General features: G+C 42.2%; 1 long non-coding RNA gene across 1 annotated transcript; it reads left to right on the forward strand.

Annotated features, from left to right (window-relative positions):
- The first annotated feature begins 974 nt into the window (after positions 1-974).
- Positions 975-22013, forward strand: LOC140849015 (uncharacterized). The gene is made up of 4 exons (XR_012130453.1): positions 975-1147; positions 7764-7889; positions 9586-9657; positions 21420-22013. It is a non-coding gene; the product is annotated as an uncharacterized lncRNA (long non-coding RNA).
- The last annotated feature ends 219 nt before the right edge of the window (positions 22014-22232 follow it).

Genomic DNA, 22232 nt, shown 5'->3' on the forward strand with positions numbered 1-22232 from the left:
AGAAGCCATGGAAGAGATGTCAGCAATTGCTGAAACCTAATTTTATATGAAGTAATCCACACTGGAAAAAAATAATTTGAATATCTTAAATGTGGGAGAAGCTTGGCTGTGACATACATCTTCTTATGATAGCACCCACACCAGAGAGGATATGAATGTAGGATATGTGGCAAAGCCTTTGGTCATAGCTTCACTCTTCTTGTTGCAGAATTCGCCCAGAAAAGAGACCTTACAAAGGCTGCAAATTTGAGAGAAACTGTCATGACTGAGCTTCTACTCTGTACCTGCAGATTCAACCTGGAGAGACCATGTAAACACAGCAACACCTTCGGTCTTCACCTAGCCTGCCTCAGCATCTGATGATGCACATACTTGAGCATGTAATGAATCTGAATAGAATGAAAGTGGGAACACATCAGAAAGTGTTCATTCGTATATCATTGATAGTGTACACCTGCAAAACAAAACCAACCTCTAGAAATATAAATGTATTGTGAAGACATGGCTTAGAATTCGGTGCTTATTCAGCATCACAGTTTTTCTAGGACCCCAAATCCTGGAATTAAAATAAATAGGTAAATGAAAAGACTCCAGTAACACAGCCTAATTTTATACAGGATAATCCTTACTGGAGAAAATACATTGCAATAGGTATGGCAGAATTTATTACTACTGATTATTTCTGTTCCCCTCTAATAGATGTTAGAACTCAAGTGAACTTGAAATATCTAGTACAGGTCTTATATTGTATAAGTAAGGGGATGGAGGTCTGGAGAGGTTAAATGATATGCCCAAACCCTGTCTTTTTTTGCTGTTGTTTTTTTTTTTGTGGGGGGTGGTTAGTCAACAGCAGAGCTGAATTTCCAGTTTCCCTCCCCAAATACCTCTTAACAACATGTAGATACAGAGAAGTAATCGTGCGAGTCAGTGGACGTAGGGATGCTTAAGAATGGGGGAAGCAGCGGGCTGAGGGAGGGACAGGAGGGAACTGGGTTGGTATTCAGACGCAGTTCCCGAGGGTAGGGAGCACCAGGATGAGGCCCCAGCATGCAGAGCTGTGAATTCCTGCCGTAGGTCGGAGCAAGGGGGGCACGTGGGCCAGGATTTGCCATCTTTGTTTCTGCCGGAGGCATCGAAGACTCACTGGGTAAGCACGGATTTTCTTGTTAGTGAATTTAAACCTCAGGATATGGCAAAGCTGCGAAAAGAATTCTGCCGGAGAGCAGCCCTGAGCTAGAGATCACTCATCCCAGCTGGCACGGGAAAGCCGCCTGTCAAGGCTTTGCCTACGGGGGTATTCTTGCGAGTGAAGAACGACATTTTATTTATATACTTTGCACTCACAAGATTTTCATCCTTTCAGATCAGTAGTTCTCAACCAGGGGCGATTTTGTGATTTTGACCTTTAGGGTACAGTTGCCAACGTCTGGAGACATTTTTGGTTGTCACAGCTTGGGGAGAGGGTCACTGGTATCTAAAGCATAGAAGCAAGGGACGCTGCTTACCCTACAATACACAGGACAGTCCCCCTGACAAAGAATTACCTGGCCCCAAACGGCTACAGGGCCGAGGTGGGGAAACCCTCAGGCAGGCAGTTTACCGCGGCAGCACGCGAGCACCAGAAGGCAGTCAACGCCTGCTGCTGGGACGGTGAAATTCGAGGCGTGCACCCGGAGCACAGCTGTAACAGCGTTACTCTAATCGCGCGCGCGCGCACACACACACACACTTTTAAAATCACAAAAATGCAATATTCTTCACAACAGATTTAAATTATATGGAAGTATATAAGGTAAAAGTAAGGGTTCCTCTGTTTTCTCTCTTCAAATTCTACCTTTTAGGATTAAGTTTCATGTGTATCTGACCAGATTATTTTCTTATATATAAGTGTATGGGTGTGTATATGTGTGTGTGAATGTACACACACACACACACACACACAATTAGCATTGTACTGTTTCTTTTGTTTTGCAACTCAATTTTAATTTTCAAAATCATACTGTGGACATTTTAAAAAGTAATTTAGAGCAACCTCATTTTTTAAATGGATGCATAATGCTGTGATGTATGAATCTATCATAATTTATTTATATATATTCTAGTTGATGGGAATTTGGGTTTTTTCCAATTTTTTTTTGTGATACAAGCAATTCTGTGGCCATGCTGTTATTTTTGTAGGATAGATTCCTGGAAATGTGAGAGCTGGGTCACAGTGTATGTGCATTGAGAGTCTTGATGTGTTGGCAGTACTAATTTGGACTCTAACAGTGTAGGAGAGTACTGATTTGCCCATATTCTTGCCTGCATTAGATACTACCAATATTTTACTATTATAAATTTATATTATATTTCATTCTTAATGAGGTTGAATATCACTTCGTATGTTTATATTTTCATTTGTTTATCAGTCTATGAATTGCCCATTCATTTCCTTTTTCCATTTTTATATTGGCTTGTGTTCTTTTTATCAATTTGAAGTAGTTCTTTATACATTTTGCTTATTAATACTTTAGTTGAAGTTATTTCTGATTAAGAAGTGAGTTAGGGATAAAATGCAATATTTTGTTAAATAGCTAGCCAATTGAATGAACAGTTTTTATTAAATAATACCTTCTTTGTCATATTTGAAATGCATACACACTTGGGTCTGTTTTGGACTCTGTTCTACCTACTCTTTTGCCAGTTTCACAGTGTTTTATTTATTATAGCTTTATAGCTGGTGAAGAGGGGTGGGAAGAATGTTAAGATGGTGTACTATGATGTACAAAAGCTGAGGGGGAGGAGAAAACATAGGATAGCGGCTAAAGAAATAATGAGGGTGAGAGGAGAAGAGGGATGATGTTGTAATGTAGGTGGGGTTCAGATTAAAAGGACCCTGCAGGCCATTTGAAAATTTGGATCTTTATCTTTAGAGCCTTAGAAGCATGGAAGGATTTTAACCAGAGGAATATCATGATCAGATTTATATTTTATAGAGCTGTCTCTGGACTTCTGTTTCCAGCCATGATGGAATAACTGGTACCAGACTAACCCTCTCACCATAAACGTCTATAAAACCTGACAAAACATAAGACAGAACTATTTCTAGACAATGAATGACAGGCAGCACAAAACTAATGATCCCTGACAGGAGGAAACACTCATGAGCTGAGCCCTATGGCCACCCAGCTTTGTCTAGGAATAGTTTACCAACTACGACACACAGAACTGGAGTCAAGCAGAGCACAGTGGTCCCACTAAGCTGAGGAGGCAGGAATCAGGGCCTAGAGCAGCTGAAGCAGCTAGAAATGGAATGAGGTATATGGAGGAGGGAGACATGTAGAGAGGGCGTCAGAAGTGCACGTACAGGTTCCCTGCAAGTCTAAGGCCAAGAGGTGAGCTTGTATGAATTGGATGAGATCATCCAAGGTTCACAAGATAGGAGTTACTGTGGGGTTGAGAGTAGAAGAGACACTAGACGTCAAACAGTGCTATAGGAACAGCAGTTCTTGGGTATTGGACATTGGAGTTCTGGCTGTAACAGAGCAGGGTGGAAGTTAGCCCTTTATTAACACCCATGGTATCCAACTTTAGAAAGGCCACCTTTAGAAATAAGAACCACGCCCTAGAATAAGGACTTCTTTGGATTCCACCTCTCAAAGCCTAAAATCAAAAAGCCCTGACAAGAACTTCACGGGTGGCAGTGTTTGGAGATTGACTTCTGCCTAGTTAAAGGGGGTTTGGGAAACACAGTAGACTTTACACAGATCTGCACTAACAACGTGTGAAACCAAACCTACAAAAATTTAGGATGATCAGCCAGTAATCATACTGCCTTCTAAAATGTGAATAGTTTTCTTCAGAATCCGAAGTTCCTACAATGAACTATTCAATATCTAGCATTTAATTTAAAAAATCATTAGACAAAGAAACTGGAAATTGTGGTCCCTAGCCAAGAGAAAAAGAAATCAATAGAAAACCAAACCTGAGATTCTCCAAATTTTAGGCTTAGCAGTTAAACTTTTAAAGCAGCTATCATAAATATGTTTATACAATTAAAGAAGCATATGTTTCAAAATTAAAAGAAAAACATGACCTTAATAAGTGAGCTCGTGGAGAATCTCGGCTAAAAAATGAGAAGTATAAAAAAGATGCAAATGAAAACTCTGCAGTTGAAAAGCAAAAAACAGAAATAAAAAATGTACTGGAAGGGCTTAGCAGATTGTAGATGAAAAAAGAGCCAATAAACTTAGAGAAAGATCAATCTGAGAAACTAAGAGAAAAGAGAATAAAGTAAATTGAACAGAGCCTCAGAGACCTGGGGGACAGCATTAGTCTAATATACATGTAATTGAAATCTCAGAAAAAGAAAGTAAAATTGGAACAAAAAAAAGTACTTGAAAAAATAATGGCTGAAAATCTCTCAAATTTGATGAAAACACCAAATACAGAACTAAGAAGCCCAATAAATTTGTCAGTCTATCAATCATCTATCTATCTATCTATTTATCTATCTATCTATCTATCTATCTATCTATCTATCTATCTATCTATCTATCATCTATATCTATCTATCTATATCATCTATCTATATCTATCTATCTATCTATCTATCTATCTATCTATCTATCTATCTATCTATCTATCTATATCTGTATCTATCTATCTAGTTTATCATCTATCACTTGTCTATTGAACTACACCTCAATATATCCTAATCAAACCTTAAAGACCAAAGATAAAGAAAAAGGTCTTTGGAGTAGCCAGATAAAAAATACATATACTCAACGAGAAGGAAAAGAATGATCCACTTTCTTCTACCAGAGATTATGGAGGTCAGAATAATAAGGGAAATATCTTTAAAGTTCTGAAAAAAACAGCTATCACACTAACTGCATACCACCAAAAATATTCTTTGGAATTAGGATAAAATAAAGACATTTTCAAATAAAAGCTGAGAGAATTTGTTGCTAACCAAGCAGTTAATAATAATAATAATAATAATAATAATAATAATAATAATAATGATAATAATAGATGCCCTTCAGGCTTAAGGGAAATGATACCAAGTAGAAACTGAGAATTACATAAAGGGATGAAAAGCACCAGAAGTGATAAAAAAAAAAGTGGATAAATGAAAAAGATTATGCTTAAAAAGAAAAAAACTAAAGTAAAAATGATAGCACTGTTAGGTGGGGGGTTTATAAAAAATTGTTTATGACAACAACTGCACAAATGATAAAGTAGGGGTATATGCAATTAAATATTTGCTGGGCTATTCATTGTGAAGTGTAAAGTTAGGTGTGAAGTAAAGTGTGTAGTGTGTGAAATGAAATAGGAAATGTGGAATAGTGCATGTGAAGTGTCAAGTGTGAAGAGGAATGAGTTACAGTATTGCTCTAAATAGATCCTAATGTTTTAAGGACACATATTGTTAACTTTAGAGCAACTACTAAAAATATAGTGAGATATAACCAAGGTAAATAAGGTTATATAAAATTGGTAAATAAAATTGAACATTACAAAATATTGAATGACTCAAAGGAAGGCAGAAAAGTAGAAACAAAGGAAGAAAAAACAGAAGGGACAATTAGAAAACAAATAGCAAGAAGGCAGAGTTAAACTCAACCATATCAATAATTACACTAAGTGTAAATGAACTAAACATCTCAAAAGGGAGATCATTTGACAAGTAGTGCTGGAACTAACTCAAAATGGATCCAAATGAACATAAATGCAAAAGTATAAAACTTTGAGAAGAAAACATAGGAAAAATTGTAGAGTACTAGAAATGATTAAAAAAAAAGTGGATTAATATAAAACATACTTTGTTTTTTTAAAAAAAAACGAAAGTGAAAATGATAACACTGCTATGTGGGGGGTTTATAACAAATTGTTTATAACAACAATTGCACAAATGATAGTAGGGATATACACAATTAAATATTTGCTGGCCTATTCACCTTGGATTTGGTGATGATTTTAAATATCAAAAGCAAAATCCATGAAGGAAAAAAGATTGATAGTTAGGATTTATTAAAATTAAAAACTTTCGGTACGTATAAGATACTGTTAGGAGAAAGAAAAGAAAAGCCACAGACTTGGAGAAAGTATTTGTAAATCATATATCTGATAAAGGACTTGTATCCAGAACATAAGATGAAAGATCTTTTTAAACCCAACAATAAGAAAACAATACAATTTGGAAATGGGAAAAAATCTGACCAAACACTCTACCCAAAAGATATGCAAATGGCCATAGCAAAAAAGATGCTCAACATAATTTTTCATTAGAGGAACACAAATGAATAGAGGTATCTGTTAGAACGACTAAAATCCAAAAAACTGACAGTATCATTTGCCAGTGAGGAGGTAGAGCAACAGAAACAGAAGTTCATTGCTTGTGGGAATGCAAAATGATACAGCCTAGAATACGTAACACTATACATTTGCTAAAATCCATAAACTTCTAATAGTGTGAAAAATGAGCCTTAATGTAGGTAAATTTAAAAAATCACTTAGGAGGCCAGGGGATTCCAGGAAGAATGACTGTGGTGAAAGAATCTAATTATATTTCAAATGCTACAAACTAACCTCACTGAAGGGGAAAATCGGTGCTGACCTAAGTAACGTTAGAAGTGAGCGGAATCTGGAAGACTAAAGACAAAAGGAATTGTCTATATTTGTTGGTAAAGTTGGTTTATTTTGTATAGTTGGTATATAGTTGGTATATACCAACTATAGTTGGTAAAGTTATTTCCCATGAGGTTATGGGTTGAGAATTTGAAACCAGTATACATGTATACTTAATTGAACAATTAAGTACATGGGTGGTGGATGGGGTGTAAGTCCGGGGAGGGGAAATCCTGGGGCAAAGTACCTCTAAAACTGAAATCAGTCAAAGGGAGAAATAAAGTTTAAAGCCCTTTTATTGCTTACAAACTGCAGTCTGGGGCCATCTCTCTCTCTTGTTCCAGCAGAAGCAAAACAAGCCCTCCCCTCCCCTGTCAGGTACAGATAAGCCCTCTGTTGACCAGGTAGTTGCCCATTGATATGGAGATGAAGTTCTCTCCACCCCTGAGGATATGCAAATGTATTAAAGCCATGTGAGATATTCTGGAAATGTCACAACTTTACCCACATGGTGGAAGCCAGGTTTTTCACTGCTGGAGTAGGAAACTACAGACAATCAAGGGAGAAGGCAAGAATGATCCATGGTGGACCAGATTAGAGTTGGAGACGTCAGTACGGACTCATGGTCAGCTTAATATAGGTTCAGGAGGATACATATAGAAATATTTATAGATATGTATGTATCTACAGTTAGTACACACACATATTTCTTGCTCTGTCAGCTGAGAGAATAGCCAGATCTTGTTTCTAATGCCATTCTTTAATGAAAAGAACAAGGGCTATTTGGAGAAATAGCTGACTCTGGATTGGGGCAGAGAATGTACAGGACTACCGTGGAACATCTAGTAGTTCTCCAAAACCAAGGCCAAAACAAACCAAGAACAGAACTGTGGGGATGTCACAGGGCACAGGAGTCAACAGAAAGAGCTTCCAATGGCCAAACCTGGTACAACTTAAGCAGCAAAAGAAAAACAGTACTGTATTATAACCCAGTGTATAAAATAAATATCCATGAGACTATACTGATATAAATAAATGATTAGTAAACAAATAATTTGGGGAGAACAGACAGATCTCTCACATAAAATTCCAAGTAATTTCTGTAGACACTCTGCCTTCAAGGAGGTGGAGCATAATGCGTCACTCCTTAGGTGTGCGCTGTGCATAGTGACTTCTTTCTGAAGAAGGCAGGATGGAAAGGAGGGAAAAGAGACTAACTTCAGTGGAGAAACACGAAAACCACCACCCCAGCCAGGTGATCAGGGTCAACAACAGTGGTAAGTCCTGCTGATTGTGTGTGCTCTTGATATGAGGCAGTGAGAATGTCACTGTGCCTCTGTGGTCTTCCTGCCCAAATCCCTAAGTACCTAAATCCCAGTCTAACCATGAGAAAAGCATTAGACAAATATCTCTGTTAAGATACATTATACAAAACCCCTGACCAGGACTCCTCAAGGTTGTCAAGGCACCAAAACTAAGGGAAGTCTAAGAATCTGTCACAGTCCAGAAGTACCCGAGGAGAAGTGGCATCTGAATGTGTGCTCCTGCATTGGATTGTGGGACAGAAAAGGCACTAGGTAAAAACTGGGAGTATCTGAGTGAGTATGGGCTTCACTTAACAGTGTATCAACATTGGGTCACTAATTGTGATGAATTATCATAACAACATAAGGTGTTAACAGTAGGGGAAGTTGGGTGTAGGATATCTGGAATTCAGTACAAAAAGTTTGCTCCACTGTGGTAGAGAGATTTATTCTTTCTAATAGGTAATATAAAATTCTCATGTGAAGAAGCACTCAAAGAGAAGGCTCCCAAAAATAAAGGAAGAAGAATCAAAGAGGTGTACCAGTAAGTTAATTAATAAAAAAATTATTCTTTCTGGAAAAATATCTACTTTCACTTGCATCTCATAAAACTGCACAAAAACATTTTTTTTAGCCAACCATCAGAAGGGCATATGCATAGTTTCCATTTTGTCACGTAGAGAATATTAGAGAACTAGGTACTCCAGGGTTGAGATTTAACAAAATTAGTATTTTTCACTGTTTCATCAAGTGTACATTTAAGTAATACTGGTGTTTTTTGTTTTGTTTTTTTCATCTGTGAGTGTGTGGATGGAAGAGTACTATGATGACTAATGCACTTTAGTGCTGCTGCTTTGATTTGTGCAAAGGACCAAGGAGTTTTACCCATCAGTGCAAATACCACCATAGTGAAAAAGGCACAGTGATGTGAAAACAGTGTTGATCTCACACACCTCCAAATGGGTCTCAGTGAGCCTAAGAGTCCAGATCATACTTTTAGGTACCCAGAGATTTTGGAAGATGAAGGCAAGTCCTTACAAATACTTTGTGCTTGTCCCATTCATAAAACCTATTAGCCTTTCTCCCTCAACCAAAGGCAGAGCTCACTATACTGTATTAGAAACAAGACTCACTTATATGACGCCTACAAGAGATGCATTTTAAATATCAAAATACAGATAGGTTGGTAAAAAGATGATACCAAATGCCCCAAACTGGAAACAACCCAAATGCTCATCAGCTGCTGAATGGATAAACACTTTGAGGTATGTCACAGAATGAAATACTACACAGCAATAAAAATGAACAAGCTACCGATAAACTATAATGTGGATGAAAATCTTGTTTTGCTGAATGAATAATAAGCTAGACACAAAGGAGTACTTACCATGTATTTCCATTTACATGAAGTTGTCAAACAAACACAACTAATCTGTAATGATAGAAAAATCAGATCTGCAGTTGCCTGGGACAAGGGATGGCAGAGAGATTTACTGTAAAAGAACTGGAGGGAACTTTCTTGAGGAGCTGGAAATATTTGGTATCTTGACTGGGCAGTGGTTACATTTGTCAAAACTCATTTACCTGTACATTGAAATGTGTTAACTTCATTATATGTACATTATACCCCAGTAAAGTTGATTTTTCAAAAAGCTTTCTTTGGTTGCAGTTTGGGGAACGGAGCAGAGGAAACAACGAGTGGATGCAGAATTCTAGCTCGGAGCCTATTGCCGTAATGCAGGTAAGAGACAATAGTGTCTAGGACTACAGTCATGGCAGGGAAAATGTAAAGGGTGAAGGTTCTGGACATATTTGGGATGTCAAAGGTGATGGAACGGTATTGGGCTAAAGGACATCGCGAGGAGCTGGGGTTGCCCCCAGGGTTTCTGGTTTGCACGTTTGGTTGGGTGCTGGTGGTAACTTCAAAGAGAACCATGAAGAGGACCAGCACTGTGGTGGTGGGGTCTGGGAAGGTCCTAAGTTTAAATTTGGGTGTATGTTCAAGGTGCCCATGAGAAAGTATAATTTTTATATTTAGAAAGTAGTTGAGTATTAAGATCTGAAAGTCTGGGCTGGAGACATCTGGTGAGTCATTTGTACTGATGGTCAATTGAGGTGTTAGGATTGATTGGATGAATTCATCAAGGAGAGAAAATGGACTGGGAAGAAGGAGTCATCTTGGATGGAGCTTCAACTGCTGGGTAACGGGACAGGAACAAGAGAGGCAGGCTGGAAGGCATGGGGAAGGAGAGGAGGGCAGCTGGACAATGTAGAATCACTTGAGTGTTATCCATTCATCATCTAGTTTTACAATACATTATCTTGTTTTAAAGTCTAGAATCTTACAATAATCCTGAGAGTTAGGAAAAGTAAGTGCTACTCTAATTTCAAGGTGAGGAAACTTGGAGCTCAGAAGGCAAAGTCTGTAAGAGGCTAATAAATGGCTGGACTGGAATGTAAGCCCATTTTCCCTACTCCTAAATCTGGGGCAGCTCTGCTTGTGAACGTGATTCTGAACTGCCATAGGAGATGTGTCAACAGACTTCTATTTTTTAAAGTTGCTATTTTCTGATTATGTAAATCATAAGCTATTATTCTGAAAATTGGAAAATATGGGAAAGCACAGAAGAGTAACTACCTACAATAATTTCATGTGCATCTCTTCCTGCTGGGTACATGCTTAACACACATACACTTGAAGCATTGCTTTTTGTCGTGATTAGGCTCAGAGTGTACAACCCATTGTATAACCTTCTTTTAGAAACTTAATATATATTGTGATCTTTTCCTTGTGCCATTAAATAATGAAAAACTGGTTTTGAATGGGTTGTTTGGCAGAATCTTAGAAAAGCAAACAGAACAACTTGCCAGAGGTAAACAAGTCATGTTGGTTAGATGACTTACAATGCTGCCCAACAGCCTGGGCCTTTTGCTATACCATTTATGGAAGCCAAAACATGTGCATTCACTTTTTCGAATGAGCAGGGGTGCAGGAAGTTAAGTCTTCATGACTCAGATTTGTAATCCCCGCTTCAGTCATGTAACCTTGGCATACGTGTGCTGTATGCGTCAGCCAGAAGTGATCTTATCCAGGCCTGTGGGTCCACCTCAGCCTGTTTCTAGTCTGTGGGGACAGAATAAACACACTTTTATCCAGATTCTCAAGGGGAAGCCACACCTTATTTAAAAGATGAAGCTACAATGCCCCTGCTCTCAGCTGAGGGAATCAGAGCCAGGAGGTCAACATGGGTGTCACGGTGGGTGCCAGGCAGGGTAACAGGTCTGGGGTGGGAGGGGGAACACATGCCCAAGAGGTCAGTGGAAGCAATGTTTCCTGGCTCCTGGTCAGGGCAGCAGATACAAGGCACATGATTACCTTCATGCTGTGCTACCACCTTGCTCAGGAAGCTTCCCAGATGCACACTTTCTTAGGATGTAGTCTGGCTAGCTTTGAGGTGCCAGGTCATGTTGGGGACTCGACAAGTAAGTCTCAACAGAGCAGGACCAGCGGTCATAGCAGATCCTCCCGCATCTCTATTTGGATTTCGTCAGTGTTGATTTTGCCAACCTTTGTCTTCACTCACATTTTATATTCACCCAGGCTTTTCATGGCTTTGCTCTTCTCCAGCACTCATGCTTATTATTCCCGTCTTCTGAGCATTATGAATCTTCCAGGCCACGCCTGATGCTGCATTTCCTTTTTCAGCCCCATCCAAGTCTGTATCCAGGGCCATGCCCAGCCTCGGGGTGTGCTCCTGTACAGGTGGCAGCTGCCCCGCTTCTCTGACGCTAGTGGAGAGATGAGATCACCTCCTCAGCATTTCAGCTGATGCAGCGTCTCAACTGGGTGAAACACGCCCCTACCACTCCGTCTGAATTACAGCTGCCACCACATAGGAGCCCCTTTTTGCTTTTGTAGATGACGCAGAACCAGGGGTTCAACTTTGTCCTTGAATCCCATTTTGGTGGATATGTTGCTTTGGTTGGCCTGGATCACCATGGGGGAACCCACTGGATGTGGTTGGACACTGTGCGCCTTCTTTGTGGCCATGGGGGACTCAGTCCAGTGCCACATGGGGGCTGATAATAGCCCTGAATGTCCCCAGCACGGTGGCTGACTGAGGGGTGGACAAGCAGAGCAAACAGGGTGGATGAGAGTCCTTCCGTGACATTCACTGAGGAGGGACTGGTAGGGGGAAGGTCTCTTTCCTTTTGGAATCTCAAGCTGTAAGTTGCCTGCTATTTGACAACTTTTCCTACCACATGGAGAGTGTCTTACGACTAGCTTCTAGCTGGAGAAATAAGGACACATTTTATCTTACATGATTTGAACCCTGAAAACTAGCAGTTTTGGAGTTAAACACCTCCAGGCATCATTGAAGCTTTTTTCTGCTTCTCTGTTCTGTCATCCTTGGCTTACTCACGGGGTCCTTGCGTTGGTGCTCATGACTGTAAGGTGGCTGCTGCAGCCTGAAAGGCAGAGACGTCAGCCAAGTCAAGGCCGAATTCCAGAGAGATCGTCAGTATAGGATTGGCACCCGTCTTCTCTGGGGGCAAGGCCTGTATCCAATCCTGGTACTTATTTTGTGGCCTCCACAGTATCTCACATTAAGCATGTAGCAGGTGCAGAATGAATACTTGATGAAGGAACTAGTCCTGAGTGGGGAGGAGGCCGGCACATAGAAATGTTTTCTGGGTCATCTATTGGGCCTGGCCTGATGCCGGGGCAGACACATGCAGAGGCTCTTCACTGGAGGGCACTTAGGTGTTAGTGAAACAATTAAGGTGAGATAAAGGTGTTTGAAGAGAGAGAAGGAGTGCCAGGTCATTGGGGAGTGTTGTGTCTGTTTTCTTCTTCCCAGGGAAGATGCGTCTGAGGAGCAGTTTAGGCCTAAGGGATGGTTTGACCCGCATCTCCACTACCAGCCAAGTCAAAGAAACCTTCCACAAGTTTGCCACCTTCCTCTCCACTGAGATGAAGGATATCTGGAAGCAGCCCTGTCCTTCCCCAGGATCAGCAGGAAGGTTACCACACAGTTTGCCTGGGACTTCTGCTGGTTTTGGAGTCCACGAATGTGCATGTGAATCCTGACTCCATCATATATCAAATGTATGGCATTGGCTAGGGTACCGAGTCATTCAATGACAATTTTCTTACCTGTAAAACTTGTTCTCAGGGAGAGAGCATGCATTCACTGTTTAGCTAGCCCCTGGCATGAGCAAGTAGCAAGCTGTGGGGCCTGTGGTGGTGGCTGCAGGGGCCGCGGCCGGTTTCAGAGCCGGTTCTGCTGGCAAGCTCAGGAAGATGCACGGAGGAAAACTAGGCCTTGTGTCCGTGGTGCTCTTTGATGGGGACATCAGATCCAGGTGTCCTGAGGACCCAGCCACAGGGATGATGAAATTTGAGAACCACAAGCTGAAGGACCCCAATGTATTCAGTGTATGTAAATAGTACAAGAGACGGAGGTGAGTATGAACTAAGAAATTCAAAGAAACCCCAGCAAGGTCATGTTAGGGAATCTGTGACTCTTGGGATAATTGGGTAGAAATCAGTACAAATAGGGCAGCCATATCTGAGCTCACAGTTCTTTGGGCCCCGAGCCTCACAACCAGGTCTCAGTATGATTCATTTTGACATATATTTATTAGGCACCTACTGTATGCTTTACATAACTTATCTAATGCTGTAATTATTGGAATAGAGGATAAATTCTAGAGGCAATGAAGAAAGGGGAAACATCAGTAATTATGAAGTGATGGGAGAAGAGGAGGGAACAAAACTTAAGCTGGTACATGAAGGGTTGATGTTTGGAGGGAAGAGCTTGGAAAATTGAGGCAGAAATGATTGTTTTGCTTAAACCTCAAATCTATGATCGTGAGTTTCTTTAAGCATCTGTCAGAGTATAAGCTGGAGCAGAAAGGGCTGGGGATGGGACAGAAGCACTGGGTCTCGAGGAGGGCGCTGTGGTCTCTAAGTAACTCGGAGTGCTGGTGGGAGCCTGCCTAGTCACTATTCGCATCCTGCTCAATCTCCTGGTAATAGCTCATGAGGACAGCGAGTCTGTTGCAGTGGACATGTACCATATGACTGAGTCCTTGCAGCAGTGCCGGGAGGTGAGTGCTATTATTTCTCCATTTGGAGAAACTTAGAATAGGTAAGGAACTTGTCCAAGGTCACCCCTGAAAGTTTGAATCCAGACGGTCTGTTTTCAGAGCCTGCCCTGTAAGCTGCAGAAATGGCCAGTTTCTCCACTGAGAAGAGGCAACAGGATGCAATGTGGAGGGGGGTCCATTTCCAGAGCTGGAACCCGCTCTGATGGTCACATCAGGTGCAGGCAGCCTGAACCCACCAATATTTCCAAAAGGAGTAGTAAGAGTTAAGGAAGGCAGGAGAACTTGAAAGCCAGCTGGTGATGGTCACTAGCAGAAATTTTATGCCTGTAAATGAAAGGGCTTCTCTGTACCCAGAAAAACATCTGACATAAATCCAAGGGTGTTTGTGATAGGCTTTGTGAAACAGGTTTCTTGGCAATTTTCACTCCTTCTGAAGAAAGGCCAGCAGTAACTTGAGGTACAGCTTGACCCAAGGTTCTTTAAGTCAGAAGGATTCAAAAGAATGCAAGTCAGTTTCAGGGCTTGTACTTTTGAAAGTAACCCTTTGTCAGGATGTTTCGGGTTATTTGCAGACCAATCCAGACCCTTTTAAACTGTATTGGGATGTGTAGAAAGTAGAGAGGTTGGTCCTGCAGCCTGACGATGTCATCGAGGACCAGGTCCCCTTCATCTTCTGCTTTGCTGTCCTGGGGGAGGGGCATCCTCAGGCCCTTCTTGTTGTAGGATGGCTGCTGGGAGCAATGCTTCCTTGTCCTTCTCCAGAGGGAAAGAGGCTGATTTCCCAACTATTTCTTTTAAGAGCCAGGTAAATCCCAGAAAACTTCTCAGATATCACTGACTTAACTTTGCGCAGACTTCCCCATCCCTAGAGCAGCCACCACTGGCCAGTGGGCTGGAATAAGCGAGTCTGGGGCAGACGAACAGAGTCCATCCCTGGAGCGGGGATGGACTGGCGGCTGGGAGGCATGCTTTCCAACCTGTGGGAGAAAAAAATAAGAAGCTCTGTGCTGCCACTTGGTGAAGCTTGAACGCAGGATTCAGAAAATGCTGTGAGCTCAGGGGGCAGCCCACCAGGAACCTCACTGTAGGAGGGGCCAGGAACCTCCGGGCAGAACACTCGCCCTGAGGGAAGGAGTTATCCATGACAGACTGGCCCAAGGTTCACAATTTCAGGGTCAGAGTGGGAAAGTGGTCCTAAGTAGGGCACAACATATCACTAGGCTCTGCCCTGGAGCCAGTGATAGAGCTCAGACAGGAGTCCTGCTTTGTGAACAAGCCCACCCGCCACTCAGAGAGACCTAGGTGTCATCTTACTGAGGCTACAGTCGTTCTCCGGAGGACACGTCAGCAAGCCACAAGCCCACCTTTTCCCTGACCCATCCTTCGAAAGCCCGCCCAAAAACCTGGCCATAAAAAGCCTTGTACCCTGTAAGAGAGGCCTTCTGCTCACCAGAACGGAGGGGTCCCTCTCAGGTTTACCAGCAAAACTGCTTGGACTGTGGAGTTCGCATCCCATCTTTTCCTTTTAGCCAGCCTCTATGGAATCATGGAGTTTAAGGGAGAAAAAGAGCTCTGAATAAGAGGAGAATACTCAGTTTCAGTAAAATTGGAGGGGCATTGTGTACCCTGTTTTGGGACTCCTCTAGCAGAATGTATTATACTTTATTCCTGGGCACCTGGGCACTGTCTGGACTCCAGAGCATCAGAAGCAGCAATGGTGGGAGAAGAGCCTGCCCAGGGATGCAGTACTGCCTCCAGGAACCCCAAGTAACACTGTGAGGAGGGGTATGCATTTGTATGGTGTCTTCACTTTCATTTTTTTCACAAGATGTAAATTACTTGGAGCAGACACTGTACCCCCATTTGACAGATGAAGAAACTGAGGCTCAGAGAGGTTAGTTAAGATATTTACCAAAGTCACATAGCGGGTGGGTGCTAGACCACAGTCGTAGACACTGACCACTTGACACTTGTAACTCCAGATTCTCTTTCTGACTACATTTGGATACTTCTCATAATAAAACCATTCATGTTTCCCGTTTAATAAGTCTGTTACCTTCCTATACTAAAATATTATTGGCAAGACAGTGATTGCTTCATTGTCACGGAGGTAATAGCTCTTACATCTTCTGAGCACTGCTGGTGAGATATTTAGTTCCTCTATGCTCCATGCTTTGGTGCACACTTATGCACCCCTCATCCCAGAAAATTCATATATAGACATTATGCTTCCTCTGTCCAAACAGGGTAAGAAATACAGAGCAAGCATTCTTCAACCATCTGGCTTGCAGCAATGAGGTAGAAATCGAAACCATTTGTGCAAGTGGATGTCCCTCTCAGGGGTAGTAGAACTGAGAGCTCTAGTGGCTCCTGAGACATAAGCATCCCAGGGAAGGCACTTCCATGAGGCAGAGTGTGCTGTTTATAGGGAAAACCACTCATTGTTCTCTGACTCTGTCCGCAAACAATCCCTGGAGGGAGGGGCAGGTTTTGGCCCTAAAATAAAAAATGTTTTTTCCTCCCTTTGTTCAGGGATTTAGGTCAGTAGTCCTTACTTATTATTAAAATAAAAGAAAGTAAATAAATAAATAAATGGAGCTGATGCCGAGATTGCTGGGGGAGAGTTAACACTGTGCAGTATGGTAATGCATATTCTCAAAGAAACTGTAGGTTTGCCCTGGTTAGCATCACAAGCTGGGTCAGCCTCCTGGTTTCAAATCCTGGCTGGTTCAGAGCTTGGAATCTTTGGGCAAGTTATTTAAATCCAATAATCTTAAATGTGTTGGTATAGTTTCCTCATCTACTAAACAGAATCGCAATAGCACCTCCCCCTTCGGATTGTTGTGAAGATTAGCCCATGTAATATATGTAAAGCCCTTAGTGTTGATATTGATGCTGGTCCTCTCTATAGTATACTCTGAGCTTCATCAAACTTGATGTGCAGAGGTACATCAGCTAGCCCAGGGCCTTGTATTTCCTGCATTGCTTTGAATTTTGTATTTGTGTCCATGCCAGCTGTTAAAAAGAAAGATCACAGGACCATGACGGGATCACTTAAAGGTAAGGCCAGCACACACCAAGGTTTAATACCTAGCCTAACTGCACTTTTAGCCCCCTCATGAGTATAATCTTTTTTTTCTTTTTGATATCGTTAATGTACAATTACTTGAACAACATTATGGTTACTAGACTCCCCCTCTTATCAAGTCCTCCTCACATACCCCATTACAGTCACTGTCCATCAGCGTAGTAAGATGCTATAGAATCATTACTTGTGTTCTCTGTATATACTACCTTTCCTGTGTCCCCCCCCACTACATTATGTCTGCTAATCATAATGCCCCTTTGTCCCCCTTATCCCTCCCTTCCCACCTACCCTCCCCAGTCCCTTTCCCTTTGGCAACTGTTAGTCTGTTGGGTTCTGTGAGTCTGCTGCTGTTTTGTTCCTTCAGTTTTTGTTTGTTCTTAGGCTCCATAGATGAATGAAATCATTTGGTACTTGTCTTTCTCCGCCTGGCTTATTTCACTGAGCATAATATCCTCTAGCTCCATCCGTGTTGTTGCAAATGGTAGGATTTGTTTTCTTCTTATGGCTGAATAATATTCCATTGTGTATATGTACCACCTCTTCTTTGTCCATTCATCTACTGATGGACCCTTAGGTTGCTTCCATTTCTTGGCTATTGTAAATAGTGCTGCAATAGACATAGGAGTGCATATGTCTTTTTCAAACTGGGCCGCTGCATTCTTAGGGTAAATTCCTAGGAGTAGAATTCCTGGGTCGAATGGTATTTTGAGTTTTTTGAGGAACCTCCATACTGCTTTCCACAATGGTTGAACTAGTTTACATTCCCACCAGCAGTGTAGGAGGGCTCCCCTTTTCAGGAGTGTAATTTTTAACCAGCCAAACTGGAGTTTCCTAGAAATAATCCCCTGGGAGACCCTTCCTCCTTAGGTGGGCAATGTTGTCTGAACAGTGCATACCTTACTAATGGATTCCTTTCTTTTTTAAAATGCTCTCTTTGTCTTTAAAAACCTCTTTTTTCTGTAGCATGTTGGAGCACACTCTGCTTGCTAGAGGGAATGCTTCCCAATTCATGAATCATGAGTCATTGAATAAAGCTAATTAGATCTTCAAATTTACTTGGCTGGATTCTGTTTTTTAACACAGCTCATGGTCTACTTCTGCCATCCCCTGCTTGAGCTGATAAAGGTTCTGGGGCTTTTGGAAACTTTGGCTTCTTGCAGAGGCCCCTGTTTCTCCCATTCCTCCTCTTTCCTTGGGATGCCCCTTCTTCCCTGTGTGTGTGTAGTGCCTGGCTGCATCCCATGGCACCAGGCTGGTTCTCTTCTCCCACAAGGCCCAGAAGCCATGGAATTTCCTGGCAGCCCAGATGCCCACTTTTTTCCTGATAAGTCTGACCACTTTTGGGCATGTGTAGGGAAAATGGAAGTTCCTATGGCCAGGAGCCTCACCTGATTCTAATCTACTCACCCACTGTGCACATGCAATGATGTAATACTGAGCCTACTGCACAGGTGCATGCTTGCACATGTGTTGGCAATAAGCCATTATTTCCTGTGCTGCTATATAAAGAGCTCTGCCCAGTGCTTGACGCAGAGCCTGGAGAGGAGGCAGAGATGGAGATGGACTTGCTGCTCACAGATTTGCTGGATGTGGATGTGACTCTAGCACTCGACCTGCCACCATGAGAATGAGCTTGGCATAAGACCTTTTACTCACCTCCGACAATGTTCCTCTGTTGTTATTTGGCCTCACAGAATCTAGAGTGAACTTGCCCAGAGCTTGGAACCCACTCTGGCCTGGAGCTACAGCATGTTTCCCGGGAGTTGCTGGGTTTTGGTAATTTTCAAGTTATGCATTGACCAGAACCAGCTCCTTCAGTACTATGCACACACATGTTCACACTCACAGACCATAGGCAATGCCCTTGGCTTATTTTCCACATTTTACCATCATATTTTGTCACAATGGTGGCCTGTGCTAGCTACTCCTCGCTCCTTCCTCTGCTTCACAGGTGTCTCGTACCGATGTAGTCAGTATGCCGAGGATCTGGCATGTGCTTCTGTACCTACTGCATCCTTTTTGTTTACCTGACATCATATGCTCCTGCTGTCTGAGTCCAATGTTAAATAACAAAAATTCAACTGAGAAAATTTTAAAGATCTAATTGGCTTATTAATTGATTCATGAAACAGGCAGCATCCTATCTAGCAAATAGAGGGGAGCTCCATTGAGCTACAGAAAAAGAAAGTTTAAAAAAAATTTAAAAAAATTTTTAATTAAAAAAATTTTGGTATTATGAATGTACAATTACATGAGCAACATTATGGTTACTAGACTCCCCCTATTATCAAGTACCCACCACATACCCCATTACAGTCACTGTCCATCAGCGTAGTAAGATGCTATAGAATCATTACTTGAAAAGAAAGGTTTTTAAAGGTAGAGAGGGAGTGGGAAAAGGAAATTATTAGCAGAGAATCCATTGTTTTAGCAACGTCGCCCTAAGGGGAATGGGAGGAGCCTATCAGTAAAATTTCCTAGTGCTGATTAGGAAATTCCATATTGATTGGTGAAAGGTTATATTCTTGGGTGGGGGAGCTGAGACTGCAGTTAGGTTAGATAGTAAGTCTTGGTTTGCTGATGTAGGATTCCTGATGTAGGATTCCTGATATAAATGAATTAATTTTGGGCCTGTGGTTTTCTTTTTAACACTGAGTTTCATTATTTATAAACGTTGGGAAGGAAGAGAGTGGAGGGGATGACTTTCCCAGGTCAGTTCCAACTCCGAAGGTCTGCACCTCAGTATCAAATCTAAGAGGTCCCTCCCTGGCCCTGTAACCTGCACACCCACCTGGCTGTTCCCTGCCTGGCCGTTTGCCTTGCTGAATGGCTGCCTCTCAGCATGCTGGTGGTGATACACCCTGGCTGGCCTAAGCTGGCCTGAGATAATTCATGGAGGTGAATATGGCTCTCTGTGTGGTATTTCAGCAAATAGCAAGATCAGAGGTGCCCATTTGGATGGGGCTGGGCAGCCATCCAACTTCCAGAGAACCAGCTGTACCAAAACAACAGTTGGCTGAGGGCCTCTGGGGGAGCCAAGGTGGGGACTCCCTTGTCTTTCCAGGGCAAGGGAGGACAGTTGTCACCAATTTTATAAGGTTTATTCCATTTGTTACGAGTAGGTTTTTTTGTCTAACACGTAAAGAAAACTAGAGCTTACTTTGTATAATTACTTTGGGTTTTATTATACCATAGTTTTAGAATTGTTACAGAGGTTGATACAGAGATTCAACAGAGCACATAGTTCAATGTGCTAACTGTGTCCTACATGAACATGGCCTTGGGACTGGAATCTACTAAGAATAATTGGAGAGTGTGGTCAAATTCCTGAGCATCATTTGCAGAGCACCAAAGACTCCCCACTCCTCCTCCCACCACACAGGTTTCTGTGTGGCGCAGCTGCATCCTGGCCCTGTGAGCCTGACGGTGCCGAGCAGAAGTGATCAAGGGTGCACCACGGCCACACCTCATTGGCAAACAAAAGGGAGCCTGGGAACAGGACTAGACCTTCTGTAGCTCAGGGAGGTAATGACCCTCATGCACTTCCTTAGCTGGAGGATGTCTGTAGCTAAAGGCACATTTGAAGCTGATTCTGGCCAGTTTTCTCCACCCAATGGCAGGAATCCTTTAAGCATTGTGCCAGGTGCTGGGCAAGCCAGACCCTATTGGAGTTGGCAATCTCATCTTCTGATGACCCGACTTTGTGAAGAGAAGGCCCCTCCTTTCCGAGGAGGCTGATCGCTATCCTATGCAGAGGTAGGAGGCCCAGGGGCCATTGGGGGTGTCCAACCACTCTGTCTGAGATGAGGAGCTGTGGTCCTTTGGGTCTGTAATGCTTGGTTGGCCTCTTCTTCAGTTGTTCTCTTGTTTTGTTACCAGTAACTCATTACCAAAACATCCAAGAGGCTCTCTTCTTATTTTAGGAGAAAAGCAGGGCTGGGGATCGGTTTGCTGATGGTGGCCCCAGGCCAGAGAGTCCCCTGGGCCCAAACCTGGAGGTGAACCAGGGAAACAGGCTGGTTTCTGGAAGACTGACGCAACTTCCAGCTCGGTGGTTCTCAGGCTTTGGGATCTTACCAGGAAAAATGCCAAGTGAATTTGGAGGATTGATTTCCAGAAAACTCCACCCCCACTACTGTCACCATAGTTTCATAAAAGAAGATTGAATTCCAGAAAAGGGGGAAGGACAGTCTCAGTAAAGCCCATTCCTTAAAATGGATCAAATTCAGGTTCATAACTAGTTTATTATATTATTCTTATTCTTCTCAGATTGATGGACTGATTTTTCTTAATCTCTGCAGGCTCATGGACAGATACTACCTATATATGTGAATCACAGCTCTGCAAGGTTCAGCAGAGACACAAATGAAAAAAAAATCCACCGAGAGTTTTGAAGAAACAACCGAGGGCTGTTTGCTTAGAAGAAAAGCTCGGGGAGCTTCTTTAGCCAGAAACTGCCACATACAGTCTTTGAGTTAAGAAAGATCTTGAATTCTTCAGGTTCCTCCAGGCGATGACCTCAAGCCCATAAACCAGAGGGAGTCTCCTGGTGTTCACTGTTTGTGCACCTCCCAGGGAGCTTGTTAGCTCATGGGACTGCTTGTCACAAGGTCAACTGAATGAAAGATTGATAATTACCTACTTATTGTGACAAAATTCAACCAAGTAAATTTGCAGATCTCATCGGCTTTATTAAATGACTTGGGAATTGGGTGGCATCCCCTCTGGCAAGTAGCGATGCTCTGTTGAACTGCAGGAAAAAAAAAGGTTTTTAGAAGTAGAGAGGGCGCTGAAGAAAGGAAATTATTGACAGAATCCATTGTTTTAGGTAAGGTCGCCCTCCTAAGGGGAACAGAAGCGGTCTATCAGAAAATTTCCTAGTGCTGACCAAGAAATTCCATGTTGACTGATTAAAGTTTGTGTTTGTCAACTGAAATCAACACGACTGTTATTTTTAAGAAAAATAGAGTTTATTCATAGTCTTACTGAGGACCATGGCTGCAAGGGCAGCCCATTAGTGCTCTGATAAACTGCTCCAGACACATCCCAAACACTTTCTCTACAGCAGGGGACCTGTGTAGACAGGTCACATTTATCAATGCATCAAGCGGTGT

This window comes from Manis javanica, chromosome 4 (genome assembly GCF_040802235.1).
Source record: "Manis javanica isolate MJ-LG chromosome 4, MJ_LKY, whole genome shotgun sequence".
NCBI lineage: Eukaryota > Metazoa > Chordata > Mammalia > Pholidota > Manidae > Manis > Manis javanica.